The following is a 17375-nucleotide window of genomic DNA, read 5'->3' as shown; positions in this document are numbered from 1 at the left end:
ATTCCTTGCAATGTTATCCATAGTTTGTTATGATCCACACAGCCGAATGCCTTTGCATAGTCAATAAAACACAGGTAAACATCCTTCTGGTGTTCTCTGCATTCAGCCAGGATCCCTCTGACATCAGCAATGATATTCCTGGTTCCACGTCCTCTTCTGAAACCGGCCTGAATTTCTGGCAGTTCCCTGTCGATATACTACTGCAGCCGTTTTTGAATGATCTTCAGCAAAATTTTGCTTGCGTGTGATATTAATGATACTGTTCTATAATTTCCACATTCAGTTGGATCACCGTTCTTGGGAATAGGCATAAATATGGCTCTCTTCCAGTCAGTTGGCCAGGAAGCTGTCTTCCAAATTTCTTGGCATAGACGAGTGAGCACCTCCAGTGCTGCATCTGTTTGTTGAAACATCTCAATTAATATTCCATCAATTCCTGGAGCCTTGTTTTTCGCCAATGCCTTCAAAGCAGCTTGGACTTCCTCCTTCAGTACCATCGGCTCCTGATCATATGCCACCTCTTCAAATGGTTGAATATTGACTAATTCTTTTTGGTATAATGACTCTGTGTATTCCTTCCATCTTCTTTTGATACTTCCTGCGTCATTTAATATTTTCCCCATGGAATCCTTCACTATTGCAACTTGAGGCTTGAATTTTTTCTTCAGTTCTTCCAGCTTGAGAAACACCGAGCGTGTTCTTCCCTTTTGGTTTTCCATCTCCAGCTCTTTGTACATGTCATTATAATACTCTGTCTTCTTGAGAGGCCCTTTGAAATCTTCTGTTCAGTTCTTTTACTTCATCAATTCTTCCTTTTGCTTTAGCTGCTCGATGCTCAAGAGCAAGTTTAAGAGTCTCCTCTGACATCCATCTTGGTCTTTTCTTTCTTTCCTGTCTTTTCAGTGACCTTTTGCTTTCTTCATGGATGATGTCCTTGATGTCATTCCACAACTGGTCTGGTCTTCGGTCACTATCACCAAGGCCATATTTTCCAACTAATGATCGTTATTCTTTGTTTCCAACTTTCACATTCCAATCACCAGTAATTATCAATGCATCTTGATTGCATGTTTGATCAATTTCAGCCTGCAGCAGCTGATAAAAATCTTCTATTTCTTCATCTTTGGCCCTAGTGGGTGGTGCTTAAATTTGAATAATAGTCGTATTAACTGGTCTTCCTTGTAGGCATGTGGATATTATCCTATCACTGACAGCGTTGTACTTCAGGATAGATCTTGAAACATTCTTTTTGACGATGAGTGCAACACCATTCCTCTTCGAGTTGTCATTCCCAGCATAGTAGATTATATGATTATCTGATTCAAAATGGCCAATACCAGTCCATTTCAGTGACTAATGCCTAGGATATCAATATTTATGCATTCCATTTCATTTTTGACGATTTGCAATTTTCCTAGATTCATACTTCGTACATTCCAGGTTCCGATTATTAATGGATGTTTGCAGCTGTTTTTTCTCATTTTGAGTTGTGCCACATCAGCAAATGAAGGTCCCGAAAGCTTTACTCCATCCACATCATTAAGGTCGACTCTACTTTGAGGAGGCAGCCCTTCCCCAGATGTATCTGAGTGCCTTCCAACCTGGGGGCTTATCTTCTGGCACTATATCAGACAATGTTCTGCTGCTATTCATAAGGTTTTCACTGGCTAATGGTTTTCAGAAGTAGACTGCCGGGTCCTTCTTCCTAGTCTGTCTTGGTCTGGAAGCTCAGCTGAAACCTGTCCACCACGGGTGACCCTGCTGGTATCTGAATACCGGTGGCATTGCTTCTAGCATCACAGCAACACACAAGCCCCCACAGTACAACAAACTGACAGACACGTAGGGGGGAGCCTTTCTAGCTGTCTTGAATGGAGGCGCATCCTTACAGACAGAGCTTCAGGGTGGCTTTTCTTCAGCTGTCTGTGCAGCGACAGATGCAGGCGGAGCTTGCTTGTTTTGTTTTGTTCTGGCTCTGGCTTGCTCTTCTAGTTTTCTTCTGGCCTCTTCCTTTTCTTTCTTTTCCTTAGCCGTCTTTTAGGATCTCTTAGATTCTGCCTCCCATCTGTCTTCTTGTTCTTTCCTCTTAGAAAGATTTTCGATGTTAGCTCTGATGTTACTTGTTTTGTTATTTACTTCCCTACAGGAACAGTCTTCTGATAAGTAGAGGATACTTGTGTAGCGTCTTCAGAAATGGAAAGATTCTTATCCGTCTGATCTTTCTGCACCCCGTATTAGATGCCAAATCCTTTGGAATAATATTTTTGGAATTCATGCATCTGCAATTTCTCCTGATGATCCCAGTCAAGGGCATGTCTGCCTTGCTTGTCTGTACAGCAAATTTTCCTTCAAGCCCTTTAACACAGTCTCTCTGTGACTCATATTTTCCCATTTGTCCTTGAGACTCCAAAGCAAGAGCACTTTTATCCACTTTATCCTTGTCAACGTACTGTTTGCCACCAAAGTTTTTGGAATAATCTGTTTGCAAATCACGCGTCTTCATTTTGCCCTGATAACCAAAGCCCACTCAGCTTGTCCACTCGGTCAACCCGCAGGCCATACTTACCACCACTATCGCCTGAGTGGTTTTTGGTAAAGCATGTTTCTTGTTTTAGTCTGGTGTCCAAAGCCTACAGCAGACTGATCAACTTTCACCACTTACACACCAAATTTACCTTCAAAATCCCGTGATGAGTCAACTTGGTTGGAAAGTTTGAACTGAATGTTCGGAATGCATTGGTGGCAAACCATTGATTTATCCATCCTGTCTTGTTCCACACAAAATTTCCCTCCACAACTATGAGATGCTTTTCAAGCTTTTTTTTTTCCCCCTTGAAGCTTTGATGTTATTGAAAAAGTTCTCTTTCAGCTTATATATGCTGATGTGTCACTGGTGCCAGGCCTGTTCACAGTCTTGGTATCCCACCTCTGTTCCATTTCACTTACATTACTCACAAAATCAGGGTCCTTTTCTCATTCATCTACACCGTTATCATTCCAAGTGATGGACACAATGTCCTGCAGAAACTTTCCAAATCTTTCTTCCAGGTTGAAAACGAATAGCTATTCACAAAACTGTTCAAAATGCAATAATCTGACGCAAATGTCTAGGCGTTTGGGAAACATCTCTGCCACTCCTGCCTCCTGGTATCTCCTCCACTCGGTTATCCTTGCTCTACATCTTATGCGAAGCTGCCATCCCCACTGAGCCCTGTACCTGGTGGTCGCTGCCCCCTCAGCTAATTTAAATTCTCAGTTGAATTTGAGAAGGGGTTTAAAGGTGTTGACATATAATAAATGAAACTGTAGGTTGTATAAAAGTTCAGTGCATAAAACTCAAGCAATGCCCATACATGGCAATCCAAATCATTTGAACTACCAACCTTTTGGTTAGCAGCTGTTACCCTTAACCACTACGCCACCAGAGCTTCCATCTAAATCATACTACCTTTTTTTTTTTTTTTGAAGGAATGTATCTTACTTCAAAAGTTTCCCACTGAATGAACTCCTCCCCTTGGCCTGCGTTAGGTGGTTTCCCCCACCATTCTTACCTCATTTTGTGCCATTCACTCACTGCCTTTCAGCCATATTTACCATGATCATATGATTTATTGTCCTATTGGTGGTACTTCTGAGAGTGGACATAGGTACTACCCATAATTATTCCAGGACAACACACGTAAACAGGGACTGTCCTGTGCAGACCTGGACATATTGTTACTCTATATCCTGAACGACCTTCCCAGAAGAGGCTACGCTCTTTTGCAACTCAGGGCCATTGCATTTGCTGTGTCTTCTGTCTGGGACACACCACGCCTGGCCCAAGGCAGCCTCTTTTTAAACTGAGCTTTAGGTAGGGTCTCTTCAGAGAAGTTTCTTCAGACTGTCCTTTAGAGGCCTCATTCTGCTGATTTCTGATTTCCTTTATGGTACTATTCACAGTAGGTCTTTTTTTGTTTATTTCTTCATTCACTTGTTTATTTTCAGTTATTTCCACTTGAATGTAAGTGACATTGAGCCCAGTGACCAGTCATTGTCTAACATAGTACTTACCTCTTAGTAACTTAAATAATAAGAAAGCTATTAATATATTCTTCTAGTCTTTTATTTGCATATCTTAACAATACACGCGGTTCTTTGAAGTCATTGATTTGAAACAATTTGTAATCTGTGGGGGAGAGAGGCAAAATAGCTTCTTCAAAATCTGAAAGCTGCTAGATGCATGTACAAAATGATGTTTTTGAACATGGAATCAGGACACACAAAATTAAATAACTCACCTGTTGATTTCCATTAGGAAATGACCACGGTCATCTCACATTAGGAGTGTGAGTGTGTGTACGAGTGTGTGTGTGCATGAAAAATTCCAGTCTTTTGATCATAACAGATACAACTCTGCATTCACCTCCATATGACCTATTCAAAAATACTTGAGGTCAACTGCCACACCCTATCTTTCTTCCTTCCGTCAGATCATACCAATGATAAGAACCAGGCTACCTACACTGGATTCCAGACTTTGCTTTTTGTTTACTTTCAACAATATGCCTTTAACATTGGCATATTCCTTCTGTGGAGAGATTCCTATATTCGATAAATTTAAAATCATGTTTTAGGACCTACGAATTCCCTCTCTTTTAGTGACTTTACCTTTCATGGTTCTGATCCATTTGCTGCTGATTTGAGGGCTTAACTCTCTGAGGCAAATCTCTTTTCTCTTATCAGAGGTAAAAATTTGGAATGTATTTCTTTGTGGCCCCCAAGTACTGACCACAAATTGCTTTACTGAATGTGCTAAAAACTTAAACTTGGTCTGTCCAGAAGCTAAGGGGAGATAGAAGACCACCTCAAACGCTTAAGCTTTCTCAGCCTTACAGTTAATGGAATTTATTCTCTACATGACTAATCACAGACCGCTTTAAGGAGAAAAATGCCTTGAATCAATTCATACTCATAGAAGACTAATTTCTCTTCTGTACTGTTACCACTACAATGCCCAGGACTCTTCTGAGTGGCTTGCCTAGCAGTGATTTTCTCCTAAGAAATAGTCAGTGAGCTGTGTAGAGTTAAAGACCACCACAGGGCAGGCAGAAACCACTGACTTTCCCTTTTGGAAAGTGGCTCGTGGAAATCTATTGACTTCTCTGTGGCTCCTGGGCAGAGGCTGATAGTGAGCCAGCTATAGACACATTCATGGCTTTCTGCAGCATAAATCCATCATTCCCACACTCATCAGAGAAGGGCAGGGGTAGGTCGGTGTAGGAAGCAGGAAGCTGTAGGATGAACCATTGCTTTATTTCAGTCTGTCAGTTGGGCTGGACTTCTTAAGTAAAAAACCTCCTTTCCACTGGGCATTCTTAAATTGGGTAGCGTGGATGCAGCCAGATCAAAAAAATCGTAAGAAAAATGAAGTAGTATTAAATGAAATCAAAAGAGGAGTAGCCAGTGGTTTCCAGCCTGTCTTTTCTGGCACGATCGGTGGTATTTGATCCCAGTCTATTTTCCTAACCACCAAGTAGAACAGAAAGTGAGGCACGATGGGTAATAGCAGGATTCTCTTCAGAAGCCCCTGCTGCATGGTTTTGCTTCATTTGCCTATTAGGCCCACATGTGCAGGAGCAATTACAATGAGTGCTAAGCAGTTTTGATGAAAATTGGTGTTATTTGGGATACAGGAGGAGCCCTGGTGGCGCAGTGGTTAAGAGCTCAGTGCTAACAAAAAGGTCGGCAGTTGGAATCCACCAGGCGCTCCTTGGGAAACCCTACGGGGCAGTTCTACTCTGTTCTACAGGGTCGCTATGAGTCAGAATTGACTCAGTGGCAAAGGATTTGGTTTTTGGTATAGGGGAGATGTAGATGTTTACCTGAATCTATCTTAAAAAAAAAAAAGGAAAGGCAGGCAGGCAGGCAGGATGTCTTTGTAAAGAAAAGGAAAAGCTGATCAACCTTGTTCCAGTAAAATGTATTTCACTCACCACCACGTGAGGCCATCGGTGGCTTAGTGGTATAATTCTCGCCTCCCATGAGGGAGGCCTGGGTTCCATTCCCAGCCAGTGCACCTCCAGCTCAGCCACCACTTGTCCGTCAGCGCAGCCTTGCGTGTTGTTGTGATGCATAACAGATCCCAGTGAACTTCCAGACTAACATAAACCCTGTGGATCACGACGACCCCATTCAGCGGTACATGGGGTTGCCACGAGCTGGGGGCCCACTTGAAGACAGCCAACACCACCACCACCACCATGTGGCCCCATCAAACCAAACAAAAATGGCCAAATACATTGGGTACTTATGGGCTTTCAGATCCTGTAGTAGGCACCATTGGGTTTTAGGTAATTTTAAGTACACTCAAAAGGGAAATTAGATACGGATACTTGAAAAATTGTAAGAAAGCAAGTATCAACTTCAGTTTTTTAATTAACTTTTTACAGTATAAAAATTCATACATTTGTACAATATAGGTTCCTTCATTTATTAATGCCAAATAAAAATAAGAATACGTGTAGAATGTCTTTATTGTAGTTATTTCCTTAAGTAGCACCCAACTAAACAACATTCTAAGAGTCTGGTGATTTCTTTCCCACGACGACATGTGTGACTGTGTGTTTGCTGAAGAGGGCACAGCTTTTGGTTTGACCTAACTATACTTGAAATATTCTTTACAACTTGTATTTAAAAAAAAACACTCTTCATGTGGATGAATTAAATTAGTATAATAAAATTGATCAGGAGATTAGGTGATTAAACCCGGTGCTGTCGAGTGGATTCCAACTCATAGTGACCCTTTGTGGGTGCAGCGGTGTATCCAGACTAGAACTGCCCCATTGGGTTTCCAAGGAGCGGCTGGTGGATTCGAACTGCCAACCTTTTGGTTAGCAGCAATAGCTTAGGATGTTCTCTGATTTCTCCCTTTTACAGTGTGTTTACCTCACTAAGGGGAGCTCTGCCAATAAAATAACCAGAGTGTGAGAAGGAGGACACTTTACCAGCTATATTACAAATTTTATAAGCAAAGCAACGGCTGAAATTTCATGGTATTTTTCTTCGGTCAATGTGAAAAGTGTGCAAACCTCTGTGGAATTTACTCTTTTTTTTTTTTTTTTCTGGTAGGTATATAAAAACGGTTCAGACACAAATGATTAGAAATTGAAACCTCGGGGGAAGCTATTTATTTATAGGAGAGAACATGAAGAAGTTACTTAATGCTGGAGCAACAGAAATGCAGAGAGCCAGGCAAGGAGACTGAATTCACTCACAGCTACTTGTCAGAGGCTCGGGAAGCCGTGGCTCCTTCCCTTGGCAGCCCCTCTTTATACCTCAGGAGGGTCCTGCCTGAAGTGGGTCAGACATGCAAATTCATTTTGATGCAGGTGTAGCTTCTTCCTCTGCTCCACTGCTCCAAGCTAAGCTCTGAGTTGTGCTATTCAGGGGCCAGCAGCATGATTTAAACCCACAGTGATTCATCACTATTAGAGATTGCTTGGCAGGTGGGATAACGTAATGAGTCTCTGTCAGGCTGGGGTGTTTACATACATATAACACACACACATAGCAAACGCAGGCTTGCCTTCCCACAGTAGCATTGGCAGAATCCCACAGACTGTTTGTAAGAATGGCAATGGGGTCACTGGCCTTTCGCTGCTCTGTTTTTTCTACTTGGCCGAGAGGTCTTCTATGAGCAAAATTCTGTGATTTTTTAAATCTAAAAATAACATGAGAGACACCTTGTATTTTGAGATTACTTGGATTATTATTATTTTAACTAATGGAGAAGGAGAAATTTAGGATTTAGATGTAATACCTTTATTTGAGGAAAACAATATGTTATTTTTAGAAGGATCTCATTGAAATAGCTATTTGATCCTTGGAAAGAGACCCAGTGCACATATGAAGAGGGGAAAAAGAGGCAAAGGTTTAGTCAGTAAGTGGGCAGGAATTAGCTTGCAGGAACAAAGAAAGATAAGGACATCTCTTAAATAGCCTCCTTCAACAGTGCCTCTGGGTGTATCCACGTGGGTGCAGTGGTGTATCCATGTGGGTGCAGTGGTGTATCCACGTGGGTGCAGTGGTGCTTCCATGTGGGTGCAGTGATGTATCCGTGTGGGTGTAGTGGTTCTGGTGGGGTGATGAGTGGTACAGGGAGGGGGATATGGGCCAGACCTCTCTTTCTACTCCAGCCCACAACCCTATAATTAAATTCGGACAGCATGGACTTTGGAGTAAAGCAAACCTGGGTTCAAATTCTAGATGTGTGACCTGAAGCAAGCTGTCACCTCTGAGCTTATTTCCCCATCTGTCAATTGAAGATAACAGAATTTACATCATTGGGTTTCACTGGGCATGAAATGAGATCTGTGAACCCATCCTGGCAGAGGCTGGCCCATTGAGACTCGGTTCCCTTTTTCTTATCACTTTTGCGTTGACTCACAACTCTGACCTTGCATGTGAACTACAGCTAAAATCTCAGTTGCTGACCCAAGAAGCCAGGTCTACACGCAGAGCCCATTAGCTTCTCAAACTCAGTGCATGCAAGGTGGAACGCAACACAGCTTCCCCACTGCCTCCATTCTTAAAGCCTTTCCTTTGCATAGCTTCACATTATACTCAGTTTTTTGGAGTTCTTGATTGGAGCAGTCTGTAATTTGTGCGGGAGATAGTCAAACACACATACCCACATGGCAAGGCAGGCTACTCAATATGGTCATGGTTTTATTGCTTACCACAGTACACATGAGAAGTTAGGCTTCAGCAAATATTTTTGGAAGAAATGAATGTCAAAATGAATGTGAGCCAGCTAGAGGACAATATTCTAAATACTAAAATAACTAAAAAAAAAAAAAATAGAGCCTCTAAAATAACCTGAATAGACAATGGCTTTCTGGGTAAAGGAGTAGTCTTGACTTTTGCTGTTGCCTCAAGGGGACTTGACTGAAATCTGACTGAGAGTGTGAACAGTGGCTGTGTCACCTTGTGATTCTTCTGCTATAGAAACACACAAAAAGCAGAGCCAGAGAGGAAAATGTGAGAGTGCTCATTAAAACACAGATCAGGGAGGAGGGTCTCGACCACGGCAATTGGCCTGTTTGGTGCAGGTGGCTTGGAGATCTGCGTTATGGAGATAAGCGAGTCAGGCAGTCTTAGCCACGTGAAATCTGCTTTAAACACATCATGGTTCTTTATGAGGAAACTCCAGGCTTAGCAAAGAGCTTCTCGTTAAATTTTGGACTCCCATGGGAGAGAATGTGTTGGTCAGGGGATGTGGATACACTGGGCCATCAGCGTCTCTGTTTTAAATTTAAATTTTCCCTCCTCCAGAGGCAGATTCATTCTGGCTTTGCTGAATGACAAAGTGGTTTCTGTGAAATTGCCTCATTAGTTTCTGGGCCTTTCCATGTGGATGCCCATATGTGTTGTCAGGCTTGAAAAAATAAAAACCTCTGGGGTATTTAGATGTTTACAAACCCACTAAACAAAAAATTCAATTCCAGCAGGTGGACAGATATGACCAGAATGTCATTAAGAAAAGTTCCTGAATACTCACCCAGGCCAACCCTTTTAAAGGGTGAGTCACCTCTATGCCTTGCAGTCCCTTAACTGGCCAGTTGTCCTTGATTATTTCTAGTGATGAAGAATTCATTTCTGCACAACTTTGGGAAGTTTGAATACTAGCCGAGTCATCCCTGACATAGAACTTACACAGAGAGAAGAAAAGGTCTGAGGTACTTCCCACAAGTGTCTGGTGGCAGCTATTTAGCACCCTCTCATGTTTCCCTGTGTTCCAAAGTTTATGTTTCCCTGTGTTCCAAAGTTTTTCTGAAGCGTTTTAGATTTCCCAAACTCTTTCACATGGTCTTCGTCAGATGGTACCATTCTGACTTTATTTACTATCTTGGGGTGCCCTCCATTGGAAACATCTCAGCTCATCGATTCTCCATGGAGTCTAGCAGTTTGAATATGACCTGGCATCACCTCCCTGATTCTAAATACTATGCTTTATTAATTTAGCCTTTGTGTGTGTGTGTGTGTGTGTGTGTGTGTGACTACCTACACTGGTAATATAAAGCAAAGATGTCACTTTGAGGACTAAAGTGTGCCCGGCCCAAGCCATATTATTTTCAATCTCCTCATAGGCACATGAAAGCTGGACAATGAATAAGGAAGACCAAGAAGATCTGATGCCTTTGAATTATGGTGTTGGCGAAGAATACTGACTATACCATGGACTGCCAAAGGAATGAACAAATCTGTCATGGAAGAAGTACAGCTAAAATGCTCCTGAGAAGTGAAAATGTCAAGACTTGGTCTCGTATACTTTGGACATGTTATCAGGAGAGAACAGACCCTGGAGAAGCACATCATGCTTGGTAAGATAGAAGATAGAAGGTCAGTGAAAATGCAGAGAAGATGGATTGACACAGTGGTTGCAACAATGAGCTCAAACACAGCAACTATTGTGAAGATGGCACAGGACCAGTCAGTGTTTTGTTCTGTTGTAGGGTTGTTATGAGTCGATGGCACTTAACAACAACAACCTACATTAGCAACTTACATTGAAATGACAATTTACTTAGATCTTCTGAGTCATTTATAAAAATGCTACTTCTAGCTACCAGAAATCTTTTTTATATTTGGAAGGAGGCAAGTTGCTAATAAAAATGTATTAATGTAAGTGCTACTTCTGGTATTTCCTCTCCTTGCCTGTCCCTTGTGTATATGTATTTCATTTCATTACAATTTTTCTTCCTTCCTGGTATCTAATTCTTCTAGTAAATTGAAATAATGTGACACCTAGACAAATTATATAGTATATTTAACATCTTTTGTGTAGAAATTATATGTTTTCTAGGACTTAGGGTCACTGTTTGCTGAATTTGGCTTTTGAAGTTTCATGCCAATTAATTTACCAACCAGCTCTCTGAATTCCTGAAGACCCCCTATCCTGCTCTCAGCTGTTTTGCTTTCTCAGGTTTAGACATCTCTAGGGTCTGCAAGTCTCTCAAAATATCTCATAACTTGAGGATGCTCCTGGGCTCAGGCGACCTCTTGGATGAGAATATTTCTCCAAGAAGCTGGAGTTGAAGAACATCTGATTGACTCCAGGAGATCCACGGCCCAGGAAATGTAGCCAGGACACCGATGGTCTGGGTCCTCTCCTGCTTTAGGAAGTACAGACCCCAGGGATCCTGGGTGCCTGAATAGAGCCTTGTGCTTTTACAAATGGAGCCCTGCCCTTTTACAAGTGGAACCCTGACCTTTTACAAGTGGAGCCCTGACCTTTTACAACCCAAGGCCACTCACCACCCATTTTATGTAGAATCCAAGGAGTTTTCCTCTCTTCTTGTTCCACGTTTTGGTCACTTTCCCATTGTACTATCTGGAACTCGCTGAATAGTTACTTCTTTCTGAGTGGCTTCCTTTTCTTTCTTTTTTTTTTAACTTCTTTACATTTTATCAACTTGTATTTGATTCTCAATCTGAATTTATCCATCCCCCTTTTTTCTCTCTTCTCTCCCAGCGTCCTGGATGCGACAGAAATGCTTTGGGAGAATAACCTCTGTGCCCACGACCACCACCATTCACTGAATACAAGAGCTTCCAGAGCACCCGGATCTTATCACATCCTCTCCCTCCTCACACCTGGCCGCCAGTAATAATACTGAATTATAATTTTTTCCTGCACATGCCCAGGTGTTCATTAAGGTTCTTTTAACCTTAAATAATAGAAGCTGCCTTAAATAATAGAAGCTGCCTAGAGATGGCTTAATCAAAAAATTATGAAAACATATTTCCTGTGGCCTGGGGCATTTCATGGACTCTGAGAAAGAATTAAACAATGAAGATTCTGCAAGGTGAAAGATCAGGGCTTTGGGGACCTCCCTAGCAGGAGTTTCTGGAGTGTTTTTCTAGAGTGCCTTCATCAACATGACAAGTGACTCTCAGTCTCTGCCTCTTTGCTGAAGCTCAAACTCCCAGAAAAGAGAATCTGACTGGCTCAGCATCAAGTTCTTGTCTGCTTCCAATCAATCAGCTGCAGCCAGGGAGGTAGGGCCACAGGGCACACGTGTACCTTCTGGGTACAGGGTTGTCCTACAGAAGAAGGGATTGTTTGAGTCAGGCAGTTTCTTCATTAAGACCATTATACAAACCCAGACCAAACTTGTTGCCATTGAGTTGATTCTGACTCATAGCGATCCTATATACCAACACCTCCCCCCGCCCCCGCCCAAAACAAAAAAACATCGTCCTGGAGTTGTCTCCAGAGCATAGACATCCTACAGGACAGAGCAGAACTTCCCCACAGGGTCTCCAAGGAGTGGCTGGTGGATTTAAACTGCCGACCTTTTGGTTAGCATCCCAACACTTAACCATTGCACCACCCGGGCTCCGATATATAGAAGGCATTATATTTTGTGTTTCCCCAAATTGAAATAGAAAGCAGTTGTTAATTGCTCGGCTGCTAACTAAAAGGTAGGCAGTTCGAATTCGCCAGCTTCTCATTGGAAACACTATGGGGCAGTCCTACTCTTTTCTATCGGGTCTCTATGAGTCGGAATCGACTTAAGGCAAAAATTTTCCTAGAGCTACTCTCTCAAAAAGCCTTTCCTGCCTAACAAAACTTCTGAGAGGAAAACAAAAACAAAAACAAACAAACAAAAACTCTAGCCAATGTTTCAGTTCGATCCCCTAGTGAGACACTGAAAGGAACACAATTTTACTCTAAATCATACGGGGTCTCTGTCAGTCAGAGCTGACTTGATGGGACCTTGTGTGCTTTGGTGTCATCTTAGCCAGATTCTCCACAAACTGTCTCTTCTAAAAGCTTCTCAAACTGCGCACTTAGCTCTCTTTTCAGTTTGACTGTTTAAAATGGCCTGGGCAGCTCCCAGTAAATGGTTCTCTTATTCCTTCCAACCACAGTTCATAGCATTGTGAAGTACCTAAGGCTGAGCCAGGCTTGTGACAGATAACACGGGGAGCTGTCATCTTCGTTTAGGAAGCTGACATGCCATTGCAATCCTGTGCCATTTTCCAGAGCATCGCTTCCCTGGCCCAGGCTGCTGGCTTTGCTGCTCGAGCCTCCGCCGCAGGCAGGTGCCATTTGATCAGGAAAAAAGTGAATGGTGCAGGAACCCCTGAAATGGATTTGTTTTTCCTCCTCTTCTGTCTCTGCGCTCAAAACTCCCTTGTTTTCCTGTATCTTGTCTGCTACCCCTAACAGTCACCGGCAAGGGCAAAATAACAGGCAGAAAACAGGGCTCCTTCCTCTGCCAGAGGACGACGCCACCAGCGTTTCCAGTAAGCACTGGATTCACAGACACATATTTCACCTTCCAGGGAAGATAATACGTGTCTCGAAAAAAAAGTTAACCCTTTTCATTCATTAGCCTTAGTAAGCCAGGCAGTTTTGAAGAAGTGATATTGAAACAACACATTTAGAAGGATGCACTCCAGTTGTCTGGAATAAAGAATTCCTTGTCTTCCTCATAGAACCAGGAGCGCTTGTCTCTACATTTGGTCTGATACAATTAAACTCACTGAACCAACATTATTTATTTACTTATCCATCTATCATAGAGTAAGTACATGGCTTTAATTTGAGTTTTAATCGTGGCTCTACTTATATGACCTTGGGCAACATCCCTAAGCCTCAGTCTTCTCACAAAGTGGCAAAGAACTGCCTCAGAGGCTTGTGGTGAGAACTGTATGAAATGATGTAAACTGTCTAGCACTTAGCCTGGCTTTAGTAAGCATTCGGGGAGTGTCAGGGTGTCTGTGCTTCTATGACTGTGAGCATGTAGATTTGGTTACTCACTCTAGGTACCTGGTCTCAGCTCATTACTGTAAACAACACTAGACCTATTTGATAATCATTTCAAAAGATATGGCTTGATCTTTACTCTTAGAGACGCTATTCTTTGTTTAGAAAGCCAAGGTTTACACATATAAAGCAAAAAAATTCTAAGAATAGCAAAAACAAAGAACTACATTAAACCTAGCAAAACATTAAAATGCCTGCTGTGGAAATTTTCTTCTCTTTAAAAATTTGATCAGACAGATGTCACCAAGGCCAAGTTGTGTTAAGGCAGCTAACATGAGTCTGGGAAAGTCAGGCCCACTAGTGGTTCACTTCAGTAGGCTCAGAACTAGAGGGAGTAATGTGGGTTAGGGATGGGCCTTTACTGGGTCATCAGGTAACATCTGGGCTCATTCAGTCATCTTTTAGGTTCTAAAATGTGGCAGGTAGTGGAGACTGTTGGTTGCCTCTTTTCTAGCAGATCTCAGCGATTCTAGCCATGTGATTAAACAAGATTGACCACAAGCCAGCTCTTAGGTCAGCCATGACTAGTTTAAACTTATAATGATGATAGAGGAAACCCTGGTGGCTTGGTAGTTAAGAGCTATGGCTGCTAATTAAAAGGGCAGCAGTTTGAAACCACCAGGTGCTCCTTGGAAACCTTATGGGGCAGTTCTACTCTGTCCTATAATGAAAAAAAAAAAAGAAAGCTATCACTTATTGAGCACTTATTATGTAACCAGTAACTATGGCGACCAGCCCAGTTGCCACCAAGGTGATTATGGCTCAGGGAGACCCCATGTATCAGAGTAGAAGTGTTCTCTACAGGGTTTTCAATGGCTGATTTTTTTTTGAAGTAGACCGCCACACCTTTCTTCCAAGGCACCTCTGGGTAGACTCGAACCTCCAGGCTTTCGGTTAGCAGCCGAGTGTGTTAACCGTTTGCAACACTCAGGGACTCCCTACAGTGTAGAAGGCATACACTAAGTGCCTCATATGCATTTTCCGTAATCTTAAAAACAGCCATGCAAGTCAGATACAAATATCTTTAGTGATGAAATCTTGGAGCTCAGAAAGGTTAAACAGCTTGCCCAAGGCCATCCAGACCAGCAAGTGGCAGAATCAGGAATGAAACTCTATCAGGTTGACTTCAGAGGCCCACTCCCGTCATGCATAAGCTCTATCTCTCTGCAAAGACAAAGAAATTCTCATAGATTCAAATAAACAGCTTTTTTTTTTTTTTTTAGAAAAATAAATCTTAAAACTCTGTATAATAAAGTTGGGAAGTAGAAATTTACCCCCTATTGGGGTATTTAATGAGATTCTACATCATATAATTTAATACCTAATTTTTTTTTTATCACTTCCCCATATGTGAATGATGGAAATAGCAACTAAGATACCGAGGTCATATTATTAAAGTGGGTCTGATTTGATTATTTCTAAGAAGAAATCCGATAGTGAGATAATGGATGCTTTTAAAACATGTCCAAAGTTGTAAGGAAAACTATACTAAACACAGTACAACAATATTGACCTTGATCTTGATAAACACCAAAAACCCACTGCTGTCGAGTCGATTCCGACTCATAGCGCGACCCTATAGGACAGAGTAGAACTGCTCCATAGAGTTTCCAAGGAGCAACTGGTGGACTTGATAGGACTTTATATTCTCAGAAAAAAAATTAACGAAATGGGACATAAAATCTCTCTTTTCCGAAAAAGCAAAACACAGAATTTTCCCTCAGTAGGGTGTGAGAACGTTGAACTTTTTTCATTTGTTTTTGTTTTTGTCATGTAATTATGATACTTTCCGTAATGTCTAAGTATTCTTAGTAGCCTTCTGAATTTTTAAAACACGATGTTTCTTTCCTTACGAGGCTGCTTATTTTCCAAGGTGAAAGGCACACGGCGATAAGATTTTTGGGTTGTGGTGACTTTTACATAGAAGAATAAACAGGATATCGTGGACGATCAAAATCCTTATCTGGAGGCTTGGCTAAAGAGAGGGTTAGAAGTACAGATTCCAGGCAAGTGAGGAGGAAAGGCAAGAAAGGTTCGGTGACAGCCTGGCTAAGCAGAAAGAAAGAAAAATCGGATCATAAAACACAGAATTTCTCAGGTTCAACCGCCTCATTTTATAGATGGATGAACTGAGACCCAGTGAGTGAGTATGAGGAGTTTAGCTTTAATACTGTCGGATAAGCGCCCTAAGAAGGAAGCATTCCAGGAGAGAGGCAACTGACGCAGCCTCAGTAGAACTGAACAAGATCTTTTTCTCCACGGTCTACAGTGTGAGCCACAACTACATCATCCCATTTCATTACTGAACACCTACATTAGACACAAGGCATACAAAGATGAATGAGACATACTCTCTGCCCTCAAGAAGACGACTCTTACTCTATTCAGCACTCAATTTAGACAAACAATGGATATTCATGTCTGCTACGTGCCAGGTACTGTGTTGGGGCCTGTCTATTATATCCATGAGAGCACAGAATTTGTAATTGTTCACTGCTATGTGACCAGTGCCTAGGCCAATGCCCAAAAAAAAACGAACATTGAATGAGTTATATACAAAGCTGCTGTCCTGCCGACTCCAACTTAAGGTGATTCCATGCGTGTCAGGGTACAACTGTGCTCCACAGGGTTTTCAATGGCTGATATTCTGGAAGTAGACCATCAGACCTTTCTGCTGAGGTGCCTGTGGGTAGTCTACAAGTGCCAACCTTTCAGTTAACAGCCGTATATGTTAACTGTTTGCACCACCCAGGAACTCCATATATCTAAAAAGGGAGCCTTGGGTGATGGAAGTGGTTAACACACTCAGCTGGTAGACGAAAGGTTGTCAGTTTGAGTTGACCCAGAGGTGCCTTGGAAGAAAGGCTTGGTGATCTACCTGTGAAAGTGCACCATTGAAAACGCTACGGAGCACAGCTCTACTCTGACTCACATGGGGTTGCCACGTGTCAGAGTAAACTTGGTGATAACTGGTTTCATATGCAGAGTCACTAGACTGCAAGAAATTCAGAGTTTATCTTGGATTAGGACTAAGTGGTAAAAAAAAAAAAAAAAGGTTTATATTTAATACCTTCCTTAGAAGTTGTTGAGTCCGGTCACCAAAAAAAAAAAGGTAGAACTGCAGGACTGAAATGAAAGGCTGTTTGCCGTGCTACAGCTACGAGCATGAACAAGGCAAAGGAGACAGGCGAAATTCACGGGACAAAGGAATTATTCCCTGCAAAGGGGTGGGGGTGGGGATTCCGGGAAGGTTGCATATAGGTGAGGAGCCCTGGTAGCACAGTGGTTAACTGCTCAGCTGCTAACTAAAATGTTGGTGATTGGAATTTACCAGCTGCTGTGTGTGGAGAAAGATATGGCAGTCTGCTTCCATAAAGATTACAGCCTTGGAAACTCTGTAAGGCAGTTCTACTCTGTTCTACAGGGTCATCACGAGTTGGAGTTGACTCGATGGCAACGGGTTTGGCTTTTTGGTTTGTATTTAAGCAGAACCTTAAAAGATGGGTAAGAATCGAACATGTGGAAGGCTGGATTGAGCTGATGGGCTAGAAACTGG

At 42.1% G+C, this 17375-nt stretch overlaps 1 pseudogene; it reads right to left on the bottom strand.

The window, feature by feature from the left end:
- Positions 1 to 1871: 1871 nt before the first annotated feature.
- On the bottom strand, positions 1872 to 13099 carry LOC100654595 (src substrate cortactin-like; annotated as a pseudogene).
- Between the last annotated feature and the right edge of the window lie 4276 nt (positions 13100 to 17375).

Source organism: Loxodonta africana, chromosome 12 (genome assembly GCF_030014295.1).
Source record: "Loxodonta africana isolate mLoxAfr1 chromosome 12, mLoxAfr1.hap2, whole genome shotgun sequence".
NCBI classification, from domain to species: domain Eukaryota; kingdom Metazoa; phylum Chordata; class Mammalia; order Proboscidea; family Elephantidae; genus Loxodonta; species Loxodonta africana.
This window is presented reverse-complemented; position numbering and strand designations above follow the sequence as displayed.